General features: G+C 44.0%; 1 pseudogene; it reads right to left on the bottom strand.

Annotated features, from left to right (window-relative positions):
• Window positions 1–17,621: 17,621 nt before the first annotated feature.
• LOC102812283 overlaps window positions 17,622–25,155 on the bottom strand; it is a 184,563-nt pseudogene continuing 177,029 nt past the window's right edge.

Genomic DNA, 25,155 nt, shown 5'->3' with positions numbered 1-25,155 from the left:
GCCACAAGGAAAAATAAGGTAGACTAGAGGAATCGAACTCTTCAAGTTAACATTGGAAGAGAGTTGAGTGAAGTGAGGGCTAGCCCCACAGTTATCCTGGGGAGGAATCATTCCACGTCTCTAACCTCCAAAAGCAAATGAAGATCAGACTTATAAAGATGATGATAAAAGGCAATAACAAGGAAAACTTTAAAAAGTGAGGTATTTGATTTGTGTTAGAATCATTTTATGACAGAGGGGTCTATACAGAACCCTGTGGTAAGTTGGGGGTCACCTATAGTGACATGCTTCCTCCACAGCACCTTTTCCAGTCTCTGAACGGTCGCTTTGAGTCAGAACTGACTCCATGGCACATAACCATCACTACCACCAGGATCCAGGACATGCCATCCCAAGCAGACAACAAGATGATTGTCGTGGATTGAACTGCAACCCAAAGCATGTGTCAGCTTGGCTGGGTCCTGATTCTCAGTGGTGTAGCAGTTCTGTGAGGTTCCCCCAGGATGTGGTCTGATGTGATAAGCCAATAAGAGGATTAAGGGTGGAATGTTATTATTAGATGTCACTGAGCTGGTTCTGATTCTGACTCATAGCAACCTAGGTACAACAGAACAAAACTCTGTCCGCTCTGGCACCATTTTCTTAATTGTGGTTGTGTTTTAGCCTATTGTTGTTACCTCTGTGTCAGGCCATCTCATTGGAGGTGTTCCTCTTTTGGTTGACCCTCGACTTTACCAAGAATGATGCCTTTTTCTAGGGACTGGTCCCTCCAGATGACATATCTGTCTTAGGCTGAGTTCTCTAGAGAAGCAAAGCCAGTGAAGCGTATCCATGTAGATATATAAAGAGAGGTTTATGTCCCGGAAATGCCTACACGCAGTTGTTGTTGTTGCTGTTGTTAAGTGCTGTCGAGTTGATTCTGACCCATAGGGACCCTGTAGTATAAGGTTTTGGAGGAGCAGCTGGTGAGTTTTTATCACCAACCGTGCAGTTCAAATGGCTTTGTAGCCTGGCGCACTAACCCACAGCACCGCACCAGGACTCCAGTTGTAGAGGTGGACAAATCCCAAGTCTGCAGGTCAGATGTCACACTGGAGCCGTATGATTCACATACTTGCAGGGCCAATGGACTCAAGCTTGGCAGGTCAGACAACAGGCAGGCAGGTCGGGCAGATAAGAAGACAGGCTGCTGAGGACTCCCAGGACTGGCAGACAATAGAGCAGGCCAGGTCACTGGTTCTAGTCCAAAGGGCCACAGGTTGGACGGAGGAACAGATGCAGGATCCAGACCCAGCAAAAAGTAAAGAGTCCCATATATTGGAAGCAGGACACACCCCTAAGGACACTTCCTTTCAACTGATTGGCTGCTGACAGCAGACTGCATTAATGGAGCTGATTACATGATATTAGATCTTCTGGGGGGAGATGGAATTACTACTGTGAATCCTGACCCACTGAAGTTGATACAAAATCTTAACTATCACAATGTCCAAAGGACCAGAGGTGAAGTCTTGCTATCCTCACATCTAAGAAACATCTTTCTTCCAAGACAGATGTGTTTGTTCTTTGGGCAGTCCATGGTATTTTTAATATTCTTTGTCAATATCATAATTCAAATTGAATCAATTCTTATCTAGTCCACCTATTCACTACTCAACTTTTGCATGCATGCTGTTGTTGTGAAGTGTTGTCAAGTCAGTTCTGACTCATAGCCACCACTTATAGGGTTTTCAAGGAGCAGCTGGTGGGTTTGAACTGCCAACCTCGACCTCGTGGTTATCAGTTCAGTGCTGATCCTACATTGTCACACTAGGACTCCATATACATGTGAAAAAAAAAATCTACATATATAGTCAAATGCATATAGATGTATGAAATGCATATAGATATGCATATAGATGCATATGAAATGATTAAAAATTCCATGGCTTGGGTCAGGCACACCTTAGTAACATCTTTGCTCTTTAACATTTTAAAGAGGTCTTTTGCAATATATTTGCCTAAAGCAATAAAACAACATAGATGTTGTTTTTAAGTGCCTTTGAGCCAGTAACAACTCATAGCAATCCTGTATAGTGTTTCTGAAGATTGCTAGTGGGTTTGATCAATCAATCTTGTGGTTAGCAGTCCAGTGTTTATCCTAACAGCACCACACCAGGACTCCTACATCATAGATTTTGGTTTTGTTGTTAAGTTCCATTGAGTAGACTCCAACTCAGAGTGACCCTCTATAGGGTTTCCAAGGAGTAGCTGGTGAGTTTGAACCACCGACCTTACGATGAAAACCAACTTTGCGATCCAGTGTTTATCCTACAGCACCAAATCACAGAGACACCACCCTTAATAATACACAATGAAGTGCTCTGGAATACCTATTCTTCCCAATGTTTTTCATGGTTCTTTATGAGCTACATAAATAATCATTAACATAGCCAAGAAAGCACAAGTAAACATCTTTCTGGTACCCTCTGCTTTCAGCTAGGATCCATTGTGTGTCAGCAATGATAGTCCTTGTTCCACGTCCTCTTCTGAATCCAGCTTGAATTTCTGGCAGCTCCCTATTGATGGAACCCTTTTGAATTCTCTTCAGCAAAATTTTACTTGCATGAGATATTAATGATGTTGTTGAAAGGTTTTTACATTCCACTGGGCCATCTTTCTTTGTAATAGGCAAAAATATGGATCTCTTCAATCGCTTGGCCAGGTAGCTGTCTTCCCAATTTCTTGGCAGAGATGAGTGATGGCCTCAACACTGCATCAATTTGTTGAAAGACTTCAGTGTGTATTCCACCAATGCCTTCAGTTCTGCTTCAATTTCTTCTGTCAATATCATCAGTTCTTGATTATATGCAACCTCTTGAAATGGTTGAACATTGACCAGTTCTTTTTGGTACAGTGACTATAGTCCTTCCATCTTCTTTTGATGGTTCCTGTGTCATTCAATATTTCCCCCACAGACTCCTCCATAGATACATCATAGATTGTTGTTGTTAAGTGTTGTGGAGTTGGCTCTGACTCATAGGGTTTCCAAGGAGCAGCTGATGGGTTTGAACTGCCAACCTTGTGGAGCACTGCATATAGAAGGGGAATCTACTACTATCAAAAACGAAGAGTGGACTGCCTGCTTTGGACCTGGGCTCCCAGCACTAGGAAGCCCCTAGATCCAGGGAAAGATTGATGCGAAGACACACAGAGATCTCCAAGGAATGGTAGGCCTACGGATGCTGAAAGTAGACAAGATTCAGACTTCTGGTCTCCCAAATTGTGAGAGAAATAGATTTTAGTTTGTTAAATCTATCTACTTGTAATATTTTGGGTATAGCAGCACTAGACAACCAGGATAATGGCCAACATGATCCTTCTCACTACTATCTTTGTATTGAGGACATTTTGACGCAAAAATAATAGATATTGAATTCCCACAATGGCCTCAAACATACCAACAATAAGAAGACGGTGCAAAACTTCTTCATGCCTGACTCTGTCATATGTAGATCCCCAGGAGTCCAAGCCCACCCAATGGCAACTGCCAATTCCCACAAGAATACAGTTTTAAAAATCACAGATGACCAAGATGACTATTTGAAATCCTATTTACGGAGACCGAATACTGTTCATAACAAAATTCACCTTAAAGGTATATGTTGCAGACCGTGTAAGCCTGGTCAGAGGTTCAAGGCCCTATAGGCCCGAGTGTAACAGATCTAGCCACTTGGCAGTTAATGGCAAATTGTTTTTCATCTTAATATCTGGTTATGTTTTATTAATTGCAAATATGAGCCCTTATTATCCACAGAGAAATATTAGAACCTCCTAAAGCCGAGACTAAAGGTTTCAAAGGTCAAGCCTTTCTCCAAAGGATTAGCTAAAAATATCTTAGCTACTTCACAGTTCTTTGTTCTACAGACAAAAAGCCATCCTCCCTGAATCTCTCCCAAGTGTTAGCTATTTAGCCAAGTTCCTGAAAACCTGGCTCAGGAAGCCTAAACAGCAGGACTCTGCCCAAACTTTTGTCCTTACCTCTCACCTTCCCCCAACTGAGATATGCTATAGATATGTTAATTGGGCCTGAGAAACCAAGTTGCGGGCCTGGGATTCGAACCAGCGAAGTATGATGTAAAGTTACCTGAATGTCTGGAAAATTACTGTTAGCTGTATCCTGTTTTAGTCCCTCCCAGCTTGGTGTGAAGCTCCTCCCCTAAACAAAACAGAGGCCCAGGCCTCCCCAGGTGTGCATTACGGGTTGGAGGGCATGCAGTAAAGATTGCAGGGCAGTGAGTTGCTGCCTGCAGAGGCCACGATGCCTGTAGTCTCAAGTCTGCCCACCAGTGATACATCCACCCTGGTTTCTGGGTGCCTCCTTGTCCCCCTCCTTCTGTCTGTCTGTGTATTCTTTCGCTATCTCTAGCGCCGCCAGGTATCTCCTCCTCGTGAACTGAACCCCTATGTCGAGGCCGGTCCCCAACAGGTATATATTGTGTAAGCCAAAAAATATCAGGATTTGTAAGAGACTTGAAAAAAACTCAGGGTCAGAAATCTGAAGAGAAACATTTATAACTTTTCCCAGCAATGTTTAAAGCTAAGTATTACTAAACTTTAGCTTCACGGAATTTCTCTCAACTCTTTCGGATGCTTTGAGATTCCTTACATAATAATAAATTACGGAAGTCACACACCAATGGGAAAAAAGTGTTTTTCCTAAAGTTCTTCATAAGTCCAGTTTTTCATAAAATCCCTCCAAACTTTAAAAGCTGCTTTGAGGCTCCTGGTGTAACAATAAATGATACAAGTCACACATCAGTGGAAAATACTTGCACTTCCTGTTGTGGCAAAATGACAGAAACAACACATGGGATTAACACGACACAAAAACAAAAATGCACTGGTTTAAGGGTAAATATGATTAATGATAATGAGCGAACATTGTTGATGATTTCAAGGAACAATGCTGCAAATGTATGCTCTGTGGGAAATATTCTGCATGTTTGTATGAAGTACAAAGTGCTCCTCATGGGAGTTCTGTGAGATTCGAAATTCTGTTTTAATGACAAATACCAGAGCAACTGCTTCTCTGTGAGCCAACTAAAGGAATGAGATGCAAGAGAAGATTCCGTGATCTTGAACAAAACCACCGCTTCAGGAGAAAATCGTGAGAATGAAAGTAGTAATCGAGCAGTTACTTAGATGGGGAGGGTGCGGAAGGCTCCCTAGGGTTCTAAGGCTGTAAATCTTGTAGAAACAGATGGCCTCATCTTTCTCTGGTGGAATGGCTAGGAGGTTCAGACTGCCAAGTTTCCACTTAGCACACCAATGCTTAGCCCACTGCACCACCACCGGGTGTTGCTATAAGTGCCATCGAGTCAGTTTGGACTCATAGTGACCCTGTATAGGTTTCTGGGGGGCAGCCGGTGGGTCTGAAGTCCCAGTCTAGTGGTTAGTAGTTCAGTGTTTATTCTACCACCAGCGGGTTCCTTTTAAGACTTCACATAAACAGAAGTTTCCAGAGATAGTTCCAGGTGTAAAATGCATTCACAGCATCAGTTTGGTGACATTATTGGAGAAAGATAGTTGGAAGTCTACTCGGAGCTGAAGGATTTCATCAATGTGGTTAATTTCACATTGCCTTTGGCCTTCGATGGGATCCCTGGAGGCACTTTAGGATCAGTATCAAACCTATAAGGTCAGTGGTTCAAACCCATCAGTGGCTTTGGGGGAGAAACATGAGGCTGGCTGTTTCTGTAAAGACCTGTAAAGCAGGGTTGCTATGAGTCAGAATCGACTCCACAGCAGGTTTGGTTCCTGCCTTAGTGCCTGAACTCTGAAGGCACTTTGCTTGCAGGTGCTTGCAGCCTGGGGTCAGAACCTCAACAGAATTTTGAGCCTTTATGAGTCTAGAGGCCACCGAGTACTCGACACCTTCCTGAACGGCAAAAATCACTGAAGCGGTCTCAGGAAAGCAGGGACACACTGCTTGGCTATTAGAACTACTTAATGGGAATTGGGGTTGCCGGGGTGCATGGCTGAGTCATAACCTTTTCTAACCTGCATCAGTCCTCTGCCCAGACTCCTGCTGCTGCCTGCAGTGGAGTTGCTTCAGATTCACAGTGACCCTGTATAGGGCTTCCGAGGCTGCAAATCTTTAAGGAAGCAAAAAACCTCATCTTTCTCCCTCGAAGCAGCCAGTGAATAAGAACTGCTGACCTGCTGACCTGCTGATCTACTACACTGGCAGGGCTCTTTTTCTAGCTTTCTGTTGTTGTTAAGTGACCTCAACTCATATTGACCCTGTGTAGGGTTTCTGAGGGGTAGATGGTAAGTTTGAAATGTCAACTTTGCAGTTCAAACCGACCTTGCGGTCCAGTGCTTATCCTACAGTGCCACACCAGGACTCCTAGCTTTCTAGTCTACTTTAAACCCAAACAAGAATTTAGTTTAAAGATTGTCTGCCTTAAACATTGTGCTCTTTTACCGAACTATCTAATACCCAGGCCATTGTGTTTTCAATAGCCTCATATGGATGCGAAAGCTGGACAGTGAATAAGGAAGATCGTAGAAGAATTGATGCCTTTGAGTTGTGGTGTTAGAGGAGAATACTGAAAGTGCCATGGACTGCCAAAAGAACCAATAGATCTGTTTTGGAAGAAGTGCAGCCAGAGTGCTCCTTGGAGGCCAAGATGGCTAAGCTTTGTCTCTCATACTTTGGACATATTGTCCGGAGAGAACAGTCGCTGGAGAAGGATGTCATGCTGGGTAAGATGGAGGGTCAGAGAAAATGACCATAATGAGATGGATCAGCCAGGTGACATCATTGATGGCGTCAAGTGTGGCGGCGGTGGTGAGGTTGGCCCAGGATTGGACATTGTCTCGTTCTGCTGTGCATGGGGTCACTATGAGTCGGTTCCGACTCGATGGCACCTGACAACAACAAAAACAATCTAAGATGGGGCCAAACGGACACCAACTGGAGACCGTAGACAGGAAGCCTGGGGCAGGGAGGCTCTGAAGATGACGTTGCTGCTGCTGTTATTGAAAAATACCTTCTAGTCAGTTCCTGCTCACAGCTGCTCACTATGTGGGATTTCTGAAGCTGTAAGTCTTTCTCCCAAGGAGTGGCTGGTGGGCTCAGACTTGTGGTTGGCAGTCCAGTGCTTTTTATCCTACAGAGTCATGGTGTTCCCTGTACCATGAGGGAGAAACAGTTCAGAAATGGAGGATGTGAATGGTTTCCTAACTTGAACAGAGTCACTGAATTTTACGTGGAGAAATGTCTGAGTCTGTATATGTGCCGTTGTGTGTGTTTTCAACAATCACAACAAATAAAATAAATTCTTTAACAAAAAAGATACATGGACTGCTTACAGTACTTTGTAATAAATAATAGGAGGATGTCCTTGAAACTCAGCCTAGCCATGGACCTTATTTTATGGAAGATAGCTCTTCCACTTACAGATGGATCATAGCATTTTCTAGTTAAAAAGAGACAAGAGTTTTAATTTGCTGAGATTTTCTGTGATGGCAAGTAGCTGTCAGAATTATCCTGCCTGGCAGGCATTTTCAAAAAAATAAACTTCATTTGTCCTCTCAAGGTGAAGGTGACTATTAGTAATGAATGAGAAGAACTATGTTTCAAAAGAAACTTATGTTCTGGAAAGTGTGTTTTGAAGAGACTGTTTTATTGTTATGTGATTTTGCAGCTGAGATAATATAAAAAGTCTCCTATCTGGAATCTTTTAAAAACTTGGAAATGTCATTTTCTAACTTGTTCAGAAAGCTTCCAAAATAATTTTAGTAATTTTAAGCCTAGTTCTTAAAAATGTAAAAATGTAAAATGTAAAAATACTTGATTAGTTTGTAAGACCTGCTGATTGACACCAGTGGAAAGTGGGTGTGTTCACAGAACTTCAAATACTTTGCATAATTGGTGGTGGTGGGGTGCCGTGGTGTCCTGGAATCGATTCCGACTCGTAGTGATCCTGCATAGGGTTTCCGAGGCTGTAAATCTTTACGGGAGGAGAAAGCCTCATCTTTCTCCTGCTTGCATAATTAGTAAAGGAGTTGAAAATGAACATAATAATTTATTTACCTAAACCCATTTTGCTTTCCGTTCATTTGACTAATTTTGATATTGTTGTTGTTAAGTGCCTTGGAGTTACTTCTGACTCATAGGGACCCAGTATAGGGTTTCCAAGGCTTTAAATCTTTGTGGGAGCAGAAAGCCTTATCTTTCTCCTGCAGAGTGACTGGTGGGCTTGAACCACGAACCTTGTTGTAGATGGTCCAGTGCTTATCACACAGAGCCACCATGCTCTATATCTTTTGTGTCATCAACCTAACATTTATAAATATTTCCAAACAGGGTCATCATATTTACAGGTACACAGGTTTGGGAAACACACAATTCAATTCACAGCATACCAGTTAGCTTGTCTTTTCATTTGTTGATGAACATTTATCTGGGCTTCGAACCAGTTCAAACTGGTTCTGTCATGGTGGATTAGATTAAGTGAAATAGGAGCGGAACCACATTTTTTAAAGTTTGGGGGAAGTGGAACAATTGTCAGAATGAGAACAATTATAATTTGAAGCTCTGGAATAGAAGATGGAAGAGGCATAGTGAGCCCTTCAGGAGACTGATGCAGAGACTGGATAAGGCCAGAACATGGTTCAAGCTCACCAACCGCTCCTCGGAAATACTGTACAGGGTCGCTATGGGTCCGAACTGACTCTACAGCATTGAGCACCACCACCAAGGAAGACCGTAGAAGAATGGATGCATTTGAGTTATGTGTTGGAGAAGAATACTAAAAGTACCATGAAGTGTTAGAAGAACAAACAAACTTGTGTTGGAAGAAGTATAGCCAGAATATTCCTTAGAAGCCAGGATGGCCAGACTTTGTGTGTCTCATACTTCAGATATTTTATCAGGAGGGACCAGTCCCTGGAGAAGGACAAGATACTTGGTAAATTGGAGGATCAGCAGCAAAGAGGAAGATCCCCAGCAAGATGGACTTACATCATGGCAGTATCAATGGGCTTAAGTGTAACAACCATTTCAGGACTGGGCTTTGTTTTCTTCTGTTGTACGTAGGGTTGTATGTAGGGTTATACGTAGGGTTGTACGTAGGGTTGTACATAGGGTTGTACATAGGGTTGCCATGAGTCAGAGCTGACTCGATGGCCCCTAACAACATCAACGGAGAGTGACACACATTCAAAGGAGCGCTGTCAGCTGTCGTCTTTTGAGTGGAGCACTATTGATTCCCATTCTGCTAGTCAAGAGAGGTGGCTGCCTTGTGACATACACGATTCCCTTTTTTGCTAAGAGGGAGAGAAAATTCCAGGTAGGAGACTGACCTATAACTTTTCCTGTTCTGGTTATCATTTGGGTTCACCCACATTTTACACATTTGGGTCAGTTCTGGTTCCCTTGGTCAGCTATGACTGAACCAAGAAGAACCAATGTGGTGTCCTGTGTTTGGGTTTTTCCCAGGTTTTGGCATATGCATCTCTACGTGGACAATATGCTTTCATTTCTCTTAGCAAACACCAAGGCCTGGAATTGCTGAGTATGTTAACTTTAAGAGAAATTGCCCAGTTGTTTTAAAAAACTTGTTATCATTGTACATTTTTACCAGCCATTTATGAGTGTGAAGTTGCATTGCACCATATTAACTTTGTTGTTGTTGTTGGGTGCCATGAAGTCAGTACCAACTCATAGTGACCTTATGCACAGCAGTAGGAAACACTGCCCGATCCTGGGGCAACTTGAGCCCATTGATGTTGCCACTTTGCCAATCCATCTCGCTGGGTATCTTCCTCTCTTTCTCTGACCCCTCCACCTTAACAAACATGATATCCTTCTCCAATGACTGGTCCCTCCTAACAATATGTCCGAAGTATGAGAGACGAAGTTTGGTCATCCTGGCCTCCAAGGAACATGCTGGCTGCACTTCTTCTAATATAGATCTGTTGGGTTTTTTGGCAGCCCATGGCACTTTCAACATTCTCCTCCAACACCATAACTCAAAAGCATCAATTCGTCTTCAGTTTTCCTTATTCTGTACTAACTTTGGAGTATCTTTATAACCTCCATACAGTGTGAATATAGTCATATGTACTTTTCAATATAAATCAATATGGGTATATTGACAGAAGAATCCAAAACATTTATTGAGCATGAGATCCAATCAGACTCTCCTAGACTGCTCTACACAGCAATGACCAGGTCACTGTCCTAAGTACTGGCCACTCCATTTCCTGTTGTTTCTGGCTGTTGAGTAGCTGCTTTGTGACTAACAGAGTGAATCGGCTGCCCACTTCTGTGCCATACTCTTCACCAACCGTATATCTGAGTCAATCAATCTCATTAAGTTTCCTTTACCTTGGATGGTTCTCCTTGTTACCAAACACGATATCCTTCCCTGGGTACCTTTCACTCCTGATACTGAGTCCACGGAGATGAGTGGAAGGTGCAGGCAATGCTCTGTGATCCATAGGTTTTCATTGACTGATTTTATAAAGGAGATCTCCAGGTCTTTCTTCCTACTCTGTAAATTCTGCTGACACCGGTCTACCATGGGTGGCTCTGTTAAGTTCTGCACAACTTCCGGCATCGTTGTTGTTAAGTGCCGTGGAGTTGGTTCAGACTCATAGCGACCCTGTATAGGGTTTACGAGGAGCAGCTGGTGGGTTTGAAATGCCAATCTTGTGGTTCAAACTGACCTTATGGTCGAATGTTTATCCTACAAGGCCACACCAGGACTCCAGCATCACTGCAATGCACAAAACACCACAGTATGACAGACAAACAGACAGACAAGTGGTGACTCCAATACTTAGAAAGTTGGTTTTTCAGACACTCGTGTGTGTGTCTGTGTGTGTGTTTGGTGATTTGCAGGTTTAATATGTCCTGTGTTTCAAAGAGTTCCAGGAGGAGAAAGAACAATTTCCTGCTATCTGAGAGGAAGCTCCCCATCTGGTGGGCCGGGGGACACGGAGCATTGTGTTTTCCTGATTGAAGCTCATTTGCACAGAGGGTGACCCTAAAGAAAACCACATTTCCCTTCCAGCAGGGCCTCAGGAGGCAGCCGAGGCCAGCAATTTCTTGGCCACTTGACTCGCCCTTCGTAGCCCCGTTTTGGGGACACTCAACTGTCATTTCAGGGCTTGTTGGCAGAAAACCAGCAGTACTGAAACCAACAAATCTCAGCGGGAAGCCCACTTCCTGCAGGTCAGATGCCCAGTAATACGCGCAGTGTGACAGTTTAATCAGAGAATCACACGCTAATACTGCTTCTTCCCCAGAGGCACTGACTTCCCTTTTTCTTTTCAAGCAAGCTCTTCTCAGACAGCTATTAGGTTGTTGAATGAAGAACTGCACAAAAGAGATGTGGACTCCTAGTACTCTTTCAGATCATTAAAAAGTCACCCAGGTGGCCAAACCAGCTATCATTTCCTTGGCGACAGCAGATGAAAAGAGCAGCAAGATTGGGCTCCCACCTGAGGCTACAAGACGGCTCAGGCCTCCAGCCAGAGTGGGCCAGGATTCATCACTTCTGGGGAGAATCGGAGTGTGAATGATTACTTGGCATTATGCAGAGAAGCCAGCCAGTTGAGTGGACTGCATATTTGGCTTTTCAGACAGTGGCCTGCTCTCTCCAAGAGTCCCAGACAGCCAAATTCAGAGGTCTTGGCAATTTTCTCTCTTGGGGGACCTCCCACGAGGTGGAACTTTTTGAACTCTCAGGAACAGCGAGGGTTCCGGGAGTTCTAAGCCACAGCAGGGACTGGGAATCAACCATCTGAAGGCTTTTTAGTTTCACTCCTTGGGCAACTCCACTGTTGCTTTACTTTCTGGGTGTGTCTAGGTTACAGTCTCTTCCAACATCCCCGTTCTGCTTGCCAAGAAAAAGCGTAGGCCAAGCACAACTCCACCAAAATGTGGAGCACTAGTGTTCGAGACATGCATTCGAGCTGCAAGCACTTTCTCCAAATCTGCTACCCTTCTCCTTTAGCGTTGTTACTAGGTACCATCCAGTGGGTCTGACTCATAACTACCCCATGCACAACAGAATAAAAACACTGCCAGTTCCTGAGCCAGCCTCACAATTGTTACATTGGAGTCCAGTGCTGCTGCTCTGCCAATCCATCTGGTAGGGGCTTTACTCTTTTGCACTGACCCTCCACCTTGTCAAACACAATGTCCTTCTTCAGGGACTGGTCCCTTCTGATAACAAGTCCAAACTATGAGAGACAAATCCTGCCATCCTGGCTTCTAAGGAGCATTCTGGTTGTAGTTCTTCGGGCAGCCCATGGTACTTTCAATATTCTTCTCCAACACCATAATTCAAACCCATTAATTCTTCTATGGTCTTCCTTAGTCATTGTCCAACTTTTACTTGTATGTGAGGTTATTGAAAATACCCTGGCTTGGCAAAGGCATACCTTAGTTTTCAAACTGACATCTTTGCTCTTAAGCACTTTAAAGAGATCTTTTGTCCTGAACCAAATTGACCCCCAAACAAATAAGCAAGAGACCACGCCTGTCACCCCCCAGCCATTCCAACTCATGGCGTCCTCACGTGTTACAAAGTAGAACTGCTCAAAACAGACTGCCAGCACTTTCTTCTGCAGTGCTACTGGATGGGCTCAAACCATCAACCTTTACAAGCATGGTAGTGATTGAATGCAAGCCATGTGCACCACCCAGAGTCCCTGGAATCTACCCAGAGGTGCCATGAAAGAAAGGCCTCATGGAGCAGAGTTCTCCTGCAACACACATGGGGCACCTGGTCCTAGGGCTTGAGGGGCAAGGAGAGGAGCCAGAAGAAGGAAGGAGGCAGGGTTGTGAGAAAAGACTGTGGCTAATGGAAAACAGATTCTGGAAGCTCCAAAGGGAGCTAAGAAGTTGCTGTGAATTGTGATTTAAATATTTAGATAAGAAACTAGCCAATGTTGGGAATAGGAACAACACTGCACAATACAGAAAAGACAATTCTGAAGCTGAGCGAGTCTTTTAATGTCTCTGAAAAATGAGGAAATTGGGCTTCTATTTCAAAGTATTTCTGATCTTTGCTGTTGTTGTGGTTAACTGCCTTCGAGTCGGTTCAGATTCATAGCGACCCTGTATAGAGTTTCCGAGGAGAGGCTGGTGAGTTTGAACCGCCGAAGTTGCAGTTCAAATGGACCTTGAGGTCAAGTACTTATCAAGGCACCACCCCAGGGTTCCTTTTATTTTATTTAAACTTTTTATTGTGAATTGAGTGAAGGTTTACAGGGCAGATTGTTGCAGACCGTGTAAGACTGGTCAGAGGTTCGAGGCCCTCTAGGGCCAAGTGTAATAAATGAGGCCACTGGCAGTTAATGGCAAATTGCTTTCATCTTAATATTCAGTTATATATATTAAATTAATACACTGGAGCCTTTGACAATCCACAGATAAATGTGATATTTTCCTAAAGCCGAGACTAAAGGTTGCAAGGTTAAGCCTTTCTCCAAAGGATTAACTAAAAATGTCTTAGCTACTTCTCGGTTCTTTGTTCTACAGACAAAAAACCCATCCTCCCTAATCCTTTTCCAGGTGCAGCCCATTCACCTGGGTATCTCGAGACCTCCTGCAGACCTGGCTCAGGAAGCCTAAGCAGCAGGACTCTGCCCAAGCTTTTGTCATTACTCTCACCTTCCCCCAACTATGCTCAGGGGCTATAGATATGTTAATTGGGCCTGAGAATCCAAGTTGCTGGCCTGGGATTCGAACCAGCAAAGCACAATGTAAAGTTACCTGAATGTCTGGAAAAGTACTGATGTTAGCTGTACCTTGCCTAAGTCCCTCCCAGCTTGGTGAGAAGCTCCTCCCCTAAATAAAGCAGAGGCCCGGGCCTCCCCAGGTGTGCATTACTGGTTGGAAGGCATGGAGTAAAGATGGCAGTGCATTGCTGGTTGGGAGGCATGGAGTAAAGATTGCGGTGCATTACTGGCTGGAAGGCATGCGGTAAAGATGGCAGGGCAGTGAGTTGCTGCCTGCAGAGGCCACGATGCCTGTACTCCCAGGCCTGCCCACCAGTGATGTATCCACCCTGGCTTTGGGGTGCCTCATTTTCTCTCTCTTTGTCTCCTTATGTATATTCTTGATATATATGACTCGCCGTCAGGTATCCTCTCCTCGTGAACCGAACCCCAATGTCGAGGCGGGTCCCCGACAGCAGATCTCATCAGTTTCACATTCAACAAATCCTATTCTATGTTTCATCTCAGTGACTGCAGACCCCTCCCACTTCCTCCCCGGGCTTCCTAATTCCAGTCCACCCTCCTTCCCATCCCATCTCAACTGTGTCCTTAGGGAAATGGTGCCCTTCTGATCTTGAATTGTTGACCATTCCACAGTGAGTAGACCTGTGTTATTTTCCCCACTATATACCTATCTGCTGCTGGCCTGCAAACTGCATCGTGAGGGTGAGTTCGGTTCCAGACCTGAAGGGTGGTCGAGGGCCAGTTTCAGGTCTCTCCAGTCTTTTTGTGACCAATAAACCTGATTTTGTTTTTGTTTTTTTAAAAAATAATTTTGAGTTTTGTTCCACATTTTCTCCCACTCTCTCTGGGACACTTGAATGTGATCCCTTTCAGAGCAGTTAGCAGTGGTAGCAGGCACCATCTAGTTCTTCTGGTCTCAGAATCGTGGTGACAGATGCTCACCTGTTCCATTGGTCCACTAAACTAGTTGATTCCGACCATCTTCAACTTTTTTTTTCTTGTAAAAAAAGAGTCTTTTTATTGTGAATTGATGAAGGTTTACAGACAAGATCATCAGCTTTAGAGCCAACACATTCTACACTTTGTTTCATCTCAATGATTCCAATCCTCTCCATGCAACAACAGTCATTGTGCTTCCTCCCAGTGGCTCCCCATTTACTTCTTACATTTCACAAATGAACAAAGCAAAAATATTTGATGTACACATATAAAACAATATTTATATAGATATATATAGATATAGATATATATATTCATTTAAATATCCAAAGGGCACATTCTGCCAGCCAGCCTCCTGCCCTCAGGCACACAGCCTTTCTCAGTCCCTGGGCCTAGAACTCTCTCTATACCCTTTCTCTAAATAACAATTGATTCACCAGTCTGGTACATAGTGAGAAAGGGGTGCTGCTCTTATTTTAGGGGTTGGGCTTCCTCTGAGAGCTCTCCTTGGTGCGCTCATTGGAAGCAGTGTGTCCATTGGTACCATTGCCCCATCTTTCCTGTCACATTGCTGTAGGCGTTAGCTCTAGCTCATGGTGACGCCACGTACAGCAGAAGGGGGGCTTGCAAAATCTTCATGATCTTTAATACATTTGAGATCATTGTTAGGTCCAGCCATTTCCTTGAATGTTCCCCTTGTCTTCCCTGACCCAATACTTCACCCAAACAGGATGTCCATTTGTAGTGATTGGTAAGTACAAACCATCCTCACTTCTAGGCAAGGTTCTGATTGTATTTCTGCTAAGTCTGGTGAGTTTGTTCTTCTGGCAGTCCATAGTAGAGGCATCCGTTTTTATTAGTGCCTTTTTATCGTTTGGTCTACAGGCACCTTTACTATAAGTTCCATAAGCAAGAAACAAAAACCAAAGACAGTGAGTAAGGACTGCTAGTGCCGGTGGCAGCCTCGGGCTGTGTGCCTCTAGGACATGCTGAGCTCTGCCGGTTCCTAAAACGGGGATGAAGTCTGATTACTGACCCAGAATGTCCTGTGGGGTCCAGGGTGCAGGCACATGCTGCCACAGGGCAAGGTCATGGCTCTCCAAGCACAAGCCCTGTAGACCAGAAGCCTTGGTATCATCAGGCTGGGCCGTTACGTGCAACGGAAAAGGAATTCAATGCCATTTGAAAAGATTCCATTTTCTTAAAGCCCAGAAGCCTGCCGGGGACTGGCAGTGGTGGCTAAACATGTCCACCTTCCTTTCCTGTTGCAGTTTTATCTTTTCTGAGCAATTTAATGAGAACTCCAGAGGAAAGAATTAAACGTCTACTGGTTCAATTACCAGATAATGAAGAGGTCGCTGGGAGCTCCATGCTCTCTGTGCTGAGCTGCGACGTGAGTCTATTCTTAGACTGGAAATCTTGCCTGTGCTCTTCACGCTCGCGTTTTCCCACCCACAAGTGTCACCCCAGATGAGTGTCGGGGTGAGAAGCAGCAGCTACCAGTGAGATGGAACGGCCCCCGCAAGGGTGACTGTGGCTTGGTGCCATGTGTGGGTCTAAAACACCCACAGGGGGGCAATGGGCAGAAGAGAGGCCACGGCTCTCATCGGGAGGGACCAGGCTGCGGGGGAAAGCCACCACCGAGAAGATTCTATTCACCCATGCCCCTGAATGCATGTTACCCTGGCCGGTCCTTTGAAGACCACATGCGGGGGAGGACAAAAGGCCCAAGGAGACTTGTCATGGGCTCCCTGCAGACTCCAAAGGCATTTGGCTACCACCTCCAATTCACCCCAGCTAGACACAGAAAAGTAAGACGCTGGAGACACAAGTAATCCTCTACAGAAGCAAAAACCAAACCACATCAAATCATGGTGCTTTGGAATTCACAGTCATTGTTAGCTGTCTTTGGGTTGGCCCTGCTGAACCAAACGCTGCATAGATCCTCACCTGGGACCCACTGCAGATGGGAATGCTGTGATCTACAAGCTCTGCAGTGGCTGATTTCCAGAAAAAGATCACCAGACCTTTCTCCCGATCGACATTCATTTGTTGTTATTGTTAGGTTCTGTCGAATCCATTCGGACTCATGGTGGTGGCCCCACACAACAGAAGGGGGTCCTGCCCTTAGTCCTGCACCATCCTCACAATTGATATGTCTGAGTTCATTGCTGCTGCCACTGTACCTACCAATCCATCTCATTGGGGGTCTTCTTCTATTTCACTGACCCTCCACTTTACAAAGCTGATAATCCTTCTGCAGGGACAGGTCCTTCCTGACCACATGTCCAAAAGCCAAGTCCACTGTCATGAAGTGGGTTCCTACTCCCAGCAACCCTGCAGGACCGAGGGGAACTGCTCCGGAGGGTTGCCGAGACTGTCAATCTTGGTCTTGACTCAATGGTGTGGCTGGTTGGTTTGAACTGTCTTGCGGTTCACAGCCCAATGCTTAATCCATGGTACCCCCTGGGCTCCTTTTAGTTTTGAAACTCCGCTCAAACCTGTTGAGCGTTAGTAGTCATGTGCCAACATCCACAAGCAGGCAGGGGGTGAGCGAGCGAGGGGAGCGTGATCAGGAACGGAAGGTGAGAGTTCTAATACTGGAACACAAATGTCCCTAGTTATCGCTGTTGTTGGGTGTCTGTGAAATAGATTCTGATGCTCAGTGATCCGATAGGACAAAATAGAGCTGCCCCGAGGGTTTGTTGGCTTTTTTTATATATAAAAAATAAATTTTATTAAAAAGCAGTAGAGTTTGAGCAGGAAGACAGTACAAAGAATGTAAACCTTGTGAACATCACTACATTCAGCTCAGCCTGATTGGTGCTGAAAGACAACTTTAGATGCTCTATGTGCCCCAACTAGCAAGATCCATTAAAAAATTCTATTGTATATCGACAACACTCTAATTTGATTAGGAAAAAGTTAATTTATCAAAGTCGATCCCAATGTCAAATATTGGTACCGTCGCAAAGAGCTGTAAGAATACTGTTGTCCCTGCTAAAGCTGGTTTGGCAAATAGCAGCACATCTCATTTGAGTCAGTGCTGTGCATGTTGCTCTATGAGCATCTTCTACTTCTAAATCCCAAACATAAAGTTTGCTAACCTGATTGCCCAATGCAAGCATGTATTTTCCAGAAATTCATAGAAAATTTCAGGTACCAAATGACACACTGACTGTGATCAAACTGTCCAAGAACAGTCACATTACACTCATTGGGTTTCATTTTATCTAGATCATCTTCCATTTTGCCAAGCTTCCAGCACACAAGACTTAGAACGTATCCAATTGCCTAACTAGTGCACACAATCGACATAATTCCTGTGTATGTCTCTGGTAGAAAAGTCAGGAAAGTGAGTTTCCTGAGAAATAAATGGCCTGTTAGTTTTATTTGGGTTATAATCATAGGAATCCTTGATTGCATTCATCATTCTCTTTGAATGAATCCTTCAAAGTTTAAGAGAGTGATCCATACAACAGTACATTATTTTTTCACCCAAAAGATTCTAATTCTTTATTTATTGACAGGAGAAGATTTGGATCCCTTGGGTGGAATTTCAGTTCATTGATAGCATTTCCATGGCCAACATAGTGCTTTGTGCATTGCATTGTTATAGGATTAATGATGCTAATTATGCCTCTAGATCCAGCCACATCCAGCAGAGGGTGGCTTGTATTGCTACTGTATGTCCATGCCCAAGTGTAAAAGTTTTCATCCGCATCAGCATCCATGTAAGACTACAGCAGCCGGATTTCTCCTTGTGAATGACTTTCATGTAAGGTAACCCTGTTGCTTCCTACAGTTGCAAACACTAAGGGATCTCCTTTTTACTATGCCAGTTAAACTGAATTCCAAATAATGGTTGGTTATGATCTTCCTTAAGGAGCTCTGGTAGCGTAGTGGTTACGAATCGGGCTGCAAACCTTAAGGTCGGCGGTTCGAAACTACCAGTCGCTCCGTGGGAGAAAGATGAGGCTTTCTACTCCCGTAAAGATTTACATCCTCGGAAACCCTGTACAGGGTCGCTATGGGTCGGAACCGACTTGACGGCACTTAACAACAACAACAATGATCTTCCTTGAGACTATTTGCACATTTGAAAGAATTTTTGCTTTTTTTTTTTTTAACTTCCATTTTCCCTTTCCCCAGCTTTTTCTTCCAGGTGCATTGGCCGTATTTATAAGTGTATCAAGGCATTCAGTGTTTGTACTACTTTCTATACTAACAGCATCATCATTCTCCTCTCCAGAGAGGTCAGGGTTGCTGTTCTCGTCTCTGCTCAGTTTTGCTTCTTCCCCATAGGGTTTTAAAGGTTGTGACTTTGGTTACACTGTGCCACCAGACACAATATTTATTATCCCATTTATACACCAGCCACCCTTTGTGTCAAAATGTCCAGGAGGGTAGCTCTGTCTTGTCAGGAGGCAACACTCCTGCTGATGAGGTTAGCCAGGGCAGGAATCACTTGAAAGAAGGTAATCACAAAGACAGTTCTGGAATGTGGCCTTCTCCTAGCCAGCCTGGTGATTGCTAAATATTTTTATTAAGGTTGGAGACAGGATTGTGGCTAGCAGATTTGAGAATACTTATAACGAATTCCTTCCTCTTTTCTCCTAAAATGGGGCTCTGAGTGGCACAAATGGTTTGCACAAGATGGTTCAAACCCACCCAGCAGAGAGCCACAAAAGAAAGGCCTGAAGGCCTGCTTCCAAAAGTTCTCTTACATGACACGTGACACTGTCATGAGTTGGAATGGACTTGATGGCAGTGGGTTTTGTTTGGATTTTTATGTTTGTTTGATTGTTGTTGTTTTTTTTAAAAAGCTACTATCTATGTAATGCGTTTCAAAGCATTTAAAATATGTATATGAGAAGTAATGCGAGGGAAAGAAACCCCTAAATTATTCAACCACTATTCATCTGTCAGTTTGTCATACTGTGGTTGGTGGCTTGTACATTGCTGGAAGCAATGCCACTGCTATTTTATATACCAGCAGGGTCACCCAGGCAGGGCAGATTTCAAACTAAGACAGATGAGTTACAAAGAGAGGTGAACTACTTCTGAATGTTTAGCCACTCAACACCTTATGACTAGCGTTGGAAGATGGCTATAGTGCCAGAAGATGAGCAACTCAGGTTGGAAGGCACTTGAAATATGAAAGGGGAAAAGCAGCCTTCTCAAAGTCGAGTTGATTTGAATGACGTGGATGGAGCAAAGCTTTTGGGATCTTCATTTGCTGGTGGGGACACAACTCAAAATGAGAAGAAACAGCTGCAAACATCCAGTAATAATAAAAATGTGCAACCCTGTATAGGGTTTCCCAGGAGCAGCTGTTAAGTTTGAACTGCCAACCTTGTAGTTCACACCAGAAATTATTGTAGTGTTTTTTTTTTGTTTTTTTTTTTTTACTTTTTATTGTGACTTGAAGGAAAGTTTACAGATCAGTTTAGCATTCAACAATTCACACACATTTTATTTCATTGTATTGATTGCGATCCCTAAAATGTAGCATCACTTATCCAATTCTCTCCCCATGTTTCCTGTGTCCATTTCTCCTCCTTTGCTAACCCTTCTGGACTTTGTTCTAGGGTAAATGCTGCCATTTGTATCTGAAATGGTCAAGACAAAAGAGCTGTACAAAGAAAACTACAAAATAGTGTTGTAAGAAACCAAGAGACCGACATAAATGGAAGAGTATACCATGCTCATGGATAGGAACACTTAACGTTGGGGAAATGTCTAAACCACCCCAAGCATATAGTACAATCTCATTCTTTAAAGAGATGGAAAAACTAATCACCAAATTGGTATGGAAAGGATCGAGGCCCTGGATAAGGAAAGCAACACTAAAGAAGAACAAAGCAGGATGCTACTCACTTTCTGCTCTTAAATGCTTAAATAAATTATTCTTCAAAGGCATGGGAAATTGACCCAAAAAAATGTACATGAAAAAAAATGTCAAAAGACCTGAACAGACGTTTCAAAGAAGAAAAACCACAAATGACCAAAACACTTGCAAAGACGCTTAACTCATTAGGACATGAAAAATACAACTTCCAACACAATGATCTAAAATTTTATTATCACCAGATTGTCAACAGTTCAAAAGTCTGACAGCATCAAGTGTTGAGAATGATGCAGAATACTGGACACTCTCATATACTGATGATGGGAGTGAGAATGGGGTCAGCCACGTCAGAGAACAAGTTCGAAGGTGTGCATGCTGAACACCCCAACAATTCCACTTCTAGATATCTACAGGGGAACATTTTACAGCGATGCAATGAAGACCCGAGGGCAAGATGAGCCATAACAAAATTTTACACTGGAGTCATCCCAAGTTTGTCAATGGTGCAATGATGCAATGGTGCTATTGAGTCATTGTCAACTTGGGTACAACACATCCAAACAGTGCCCAGTTCTGTGGTGTCCTCACCATATCTGTCTGTTTGGGCCCATTGTTTAGCCACGGTGTCAGCCCATGGAATAACAACTTTAGGCAGCGCACACAGGTGAACACGAGGCGGCACAAAGATGACTAAGTGACAGAGATGTACACCAACAGTGACAACACTCACTAAAGAAATCCCAAGACTACGGTCCTTAGCCACCCTTCAAGTCTGGGCTGAACTCACCCCTGTGGCTCATCCTTCAGCCAAACAATGTTGCTACTATTGTTCAGTGCCATCGAGAGGATTCCAACACACAGCAATCTTGTATAGAGTTTCCAAGGAGCAGTAGGTGGATTTGAACCACCGACTTGGTGGCTGGCAGTCCAGTGTGGATCCTACAGCACCACACCAGGACTCCCAGCCAAACAGTATACAGGAGTATTAAGTAAACAGTAACACACAGAGGTACTCACTCCTTAAAACAGCTCTATGAAACCAAAAGGGAAGTATTTGCTCAGAGACAAAGCTCAGAAGGCATGTAGGGACAGGAAAGCAGAACAAATGGAAGCAGGAAATGCAGGGAGGGGTGGGAAGAGTGCAGCTAGACTGCCTGGGCTGTAGTCAGTGTCAGGAAACACATGTCTATGAACTGATAAATAGAAAACCACCCTGCTCTGTAAACTTTCACCCAAATCAAAATGAAAAGTTAAACAACAACAAAAAAACCAATGATGACTCTCAGGGACATAATGCTAAGTGAAATAAAATTTAAAAGGAGAACAATGCATTTCAATGCCGTGTTTAGAAATTCAAGTACAATTTATTTTGAGGTATAAAAACATATGAAGCAAAACCATAAAGAGCAGCAAAAATTCAAGGCAATGTTTTTATCTCTTTATAAAGGGGAGAGGAGATGCACTCAGGACAAGGCAAAAAGGCCTTTAAAGGCCACATGGCACTGTGGGTTAATGCACTGGACTACAAAGTTACTTTGACCCACAGGTCGGCAGTTCACAGGTTCAAGTTCACCAGCTACTCCTTGGAAACCCTAAAAAGGGTTGCTACGGGTGGGAACTGATTCGATGTCACTTCACAACAACAACAACAATTTTATGTAGCCCTGGTGGCACAGTGGTGAAGAGTTTGCCTGATAGACAAAAAGTTGGTGGTTCAAAGCCAGGAGCCTCTCCATAGGAGAAAAATACGACCCACTGCTTCTATTAAGATTGCAGCCATGGGCACCCCATAGCATTGTTCTAGTTTTCCCTGCAGGGCCACTAGGCGCTAGCACTGACTTCAGGGCAGTGGGTTTGGTAAATGAAAGGTCAGTAGTTTGAACCCATGAGCCACTCTGGGAGAAAGACGTAACACAAAGCCTTCCAGCCTAGGAAACCCTACAGGCACTGTGTCCTCGAGGCTCACTGTGAGCTGGGATGGACATGAGGACAAGGACCCTTTGGTTTGGTTTGGTTTTTCACACGATTCATATTTTATCAGTTCTTTGTGTATCAAACACAAACCTGTTGCTGTGGAGTCAATTCTGAGCGATGGTCCCATGTGTGTCCGAGTGGAGGTGTGAATTCCTTTTTTCATAAGCTTTTTGCATGGCCCTCATATATGCAAACATACACACATAAATATACAAAACAGAAAACTGCCATTTCAGCATTTCCCACATGACCATCCTTTCATGGAGAAAGCACTCACCAGGCTACGAGCAGAGGGAAATTCCTCAGTCAGCACCTTGAAAGTAAGTTGGTTTGGAATTCGTAGCCACCCTAAAACTGAACCACTCACTTCTGCACATTGTCCTACTGAGCTGGCTCCAAGCACAAAACAGGACAGTATTCAGGATCTACAATCAACAGCCAGACCACTCGGAAAGATGAAGACAAAGAGTGAGAACACAGACATGTGCTTGGCCGTTGGACACTGCCGCCTTGGGTCACCGATGGCAGACATAATTGGAATACCAACTTTAAGATTTACTAGAAGTGTCATCTTGACAGGCACGCTAGTGGCACTGTGGGTTAGGTAGTGGATTGTGAACAGCAAGGTCAGCAGTTCGAACCCATCAGCTGCATCACAGGACCAAGATGAGGCTGTCTGCTCCTGGACAGATTTACAGTCTCGGAAAAGGGTTGCTATGAGTCAGAATCGACTCCATGGCAGGTAGTTTGGTTTGGTTTTGGTGATCTTGGTAAAGTTATGAATCTTGGTGAGACTTGTTATCTCATATGTTCAACTAACCCACTGCAACTGAGTTGATTCTGACTCATAACAACCCTTATCGAACAGAACAGAACTGTTCCATAGGGCTACCGAGGGTAAACATCATTTTGTTTTAGCAGACGGTCTCATCTTTCCCTGGAGCAGCTAGTGGGTTTGAACCACCGGCATTGTGGTTAGCAGCCCAGCACCTAACACACAGTGCCACCAGGGATCATTTTGATATCTATTTGTTGCTGTTGTTAAGTGCCATTGAGTAGCTTCTGACTCATAGTGACCCTGTATAGGGTTTCCGAGGAGCAGCTGGTGGGTTTGAACTGACAATCTTGTGGTTTGCAGTCCGGTGCTGATCCTACAGCACCAGCCCAGTAGGGATTAGATGATATAAACTGGTATTCCTGAAATTACTTCTGTTACTAGTACAGCTCCTTTATAGCTTGGATTGCTTTTAGGGTGCCCAGATTCAGAAAAGGTGGAGTGGTATTAATGAGTTTGCTCCTCCAAACCTGTCAGCATGGACAAAGCAACTACTTTTGGAAATGGTACACATGTGCTCAGAAATATCTGGAAATAAAGTTCTGAAGCATCCCCAAGTGTGTATGTATGTGTTTTTGGCAAGCCTTCTCCACAGAGCTGGGAGGTTGATCTGGAGAATGGGAAGGAGGAGGGCAGAGGACTGACGGCACCTGCAGGGACGTCCTTCCACCTCTGTGCTCAGACCTGGAGATCAAGCCGAGAACGCGCCAACACTTGGACGTCACGTTCAATCCAACTTGCAGTGCCCCGTGTGCCATAGAACAGGATTACCCCACACGGTTTCTTTGGGAGTCCTAGTGTGGCGCTGTGAATTAATGCGCGGGACTACAAAGTCAATTTGATCCACAAGGTCAGTGGTTCAAGCTCTCCAGCCGCTCCTCAAAAACCCTATACAGCAGCGCTATGGGTAGGAACCAACTCTAGGGCACTTCACAACAACAATCTTTGCAGAAACCGATCACGAGGCCTTTTTCCCCAGGTACTGCTGACTAAGTTGAAATGCCAACCTCTTGTGGCACAAATCATTTATGCCACCCAGGGAGCTCCGAGAGGCTGTTGTTGTTGTTAGGTGCCATTGAGTCCGTTCCAATGTGTAGCAATGCTACACACAATGGAACGAAACTGCCCAGTCCTGCACTGTTCTCACAATTGTTGTTACGGTTGAGCCCATTGCTGCTGTCACTGTGCCAATCCATCTCCTTGGGAGTCTTCCTCTGTTTTGCTGACCCTCTGCTTTACCAAGCTTCATGTCCTTCTGCAGGGACGAGTCCCTCCTGATATTATGTCTGAGAGACAAAGTCTCACCATCCTGGCTTCTAAGGAGCAGTCTGGCTGAACCTCTTCCAGCACAGATTGGCTTGTTCTTTGGGCATTTCAGGGTGTCTTCAGGATTCTTCTCCAAGACTATAACTCAGATATATCAGCTCTTCTACGAACTTTCTAATTCACGGTCCAACTTCCACATGCACGAGGCTAAAAGGGGGATAATGTGTGTTGGGTCCTTCCCCCAAATACTGCTGAAGTCAAGGCTCGAATCTCAGGTTTGATGACTGCAAGTTCAGATTACTGTCATTTCAGCCTCACTGTAAGCTTATTCTTAGTACTTTATTTCAACATAGAAAAATCTTTAATAATTCATATTGATAGAAAAAGAACAAAACCAGCATGTAGACCAGTATATAGTATATAGTATACACATCTTTGATTGTGTATGGCATGATTGTATCTTGATTATATCTTATATGTATCTTGATTATATCAGGATTGTATCAAGATTGACATCGAAATTTAAAGAGACAGTATAGAC

The sequence above is a fragment of the Chrysochloris asiatica genome, unplaced genomic scaffold (assembly GCF_000296735.1).
Source record: "Chrysochloris asiatica unplaced genomic scaffold, ChrAsi1.0 scaffold00056, whole genome shotgun sequence".
NCBI lineage: Eukaryota > Metazoa > Chordata > Mammalia > Afrosoricida > Chrysochloridae > Chrysochloris > Chrysochloris asiatica.
The sequence above is the reverse complement of the archived record's forward strand: the minus strand, read 5'-3'. Positions and strand labels throughout refer to the sequence as shown.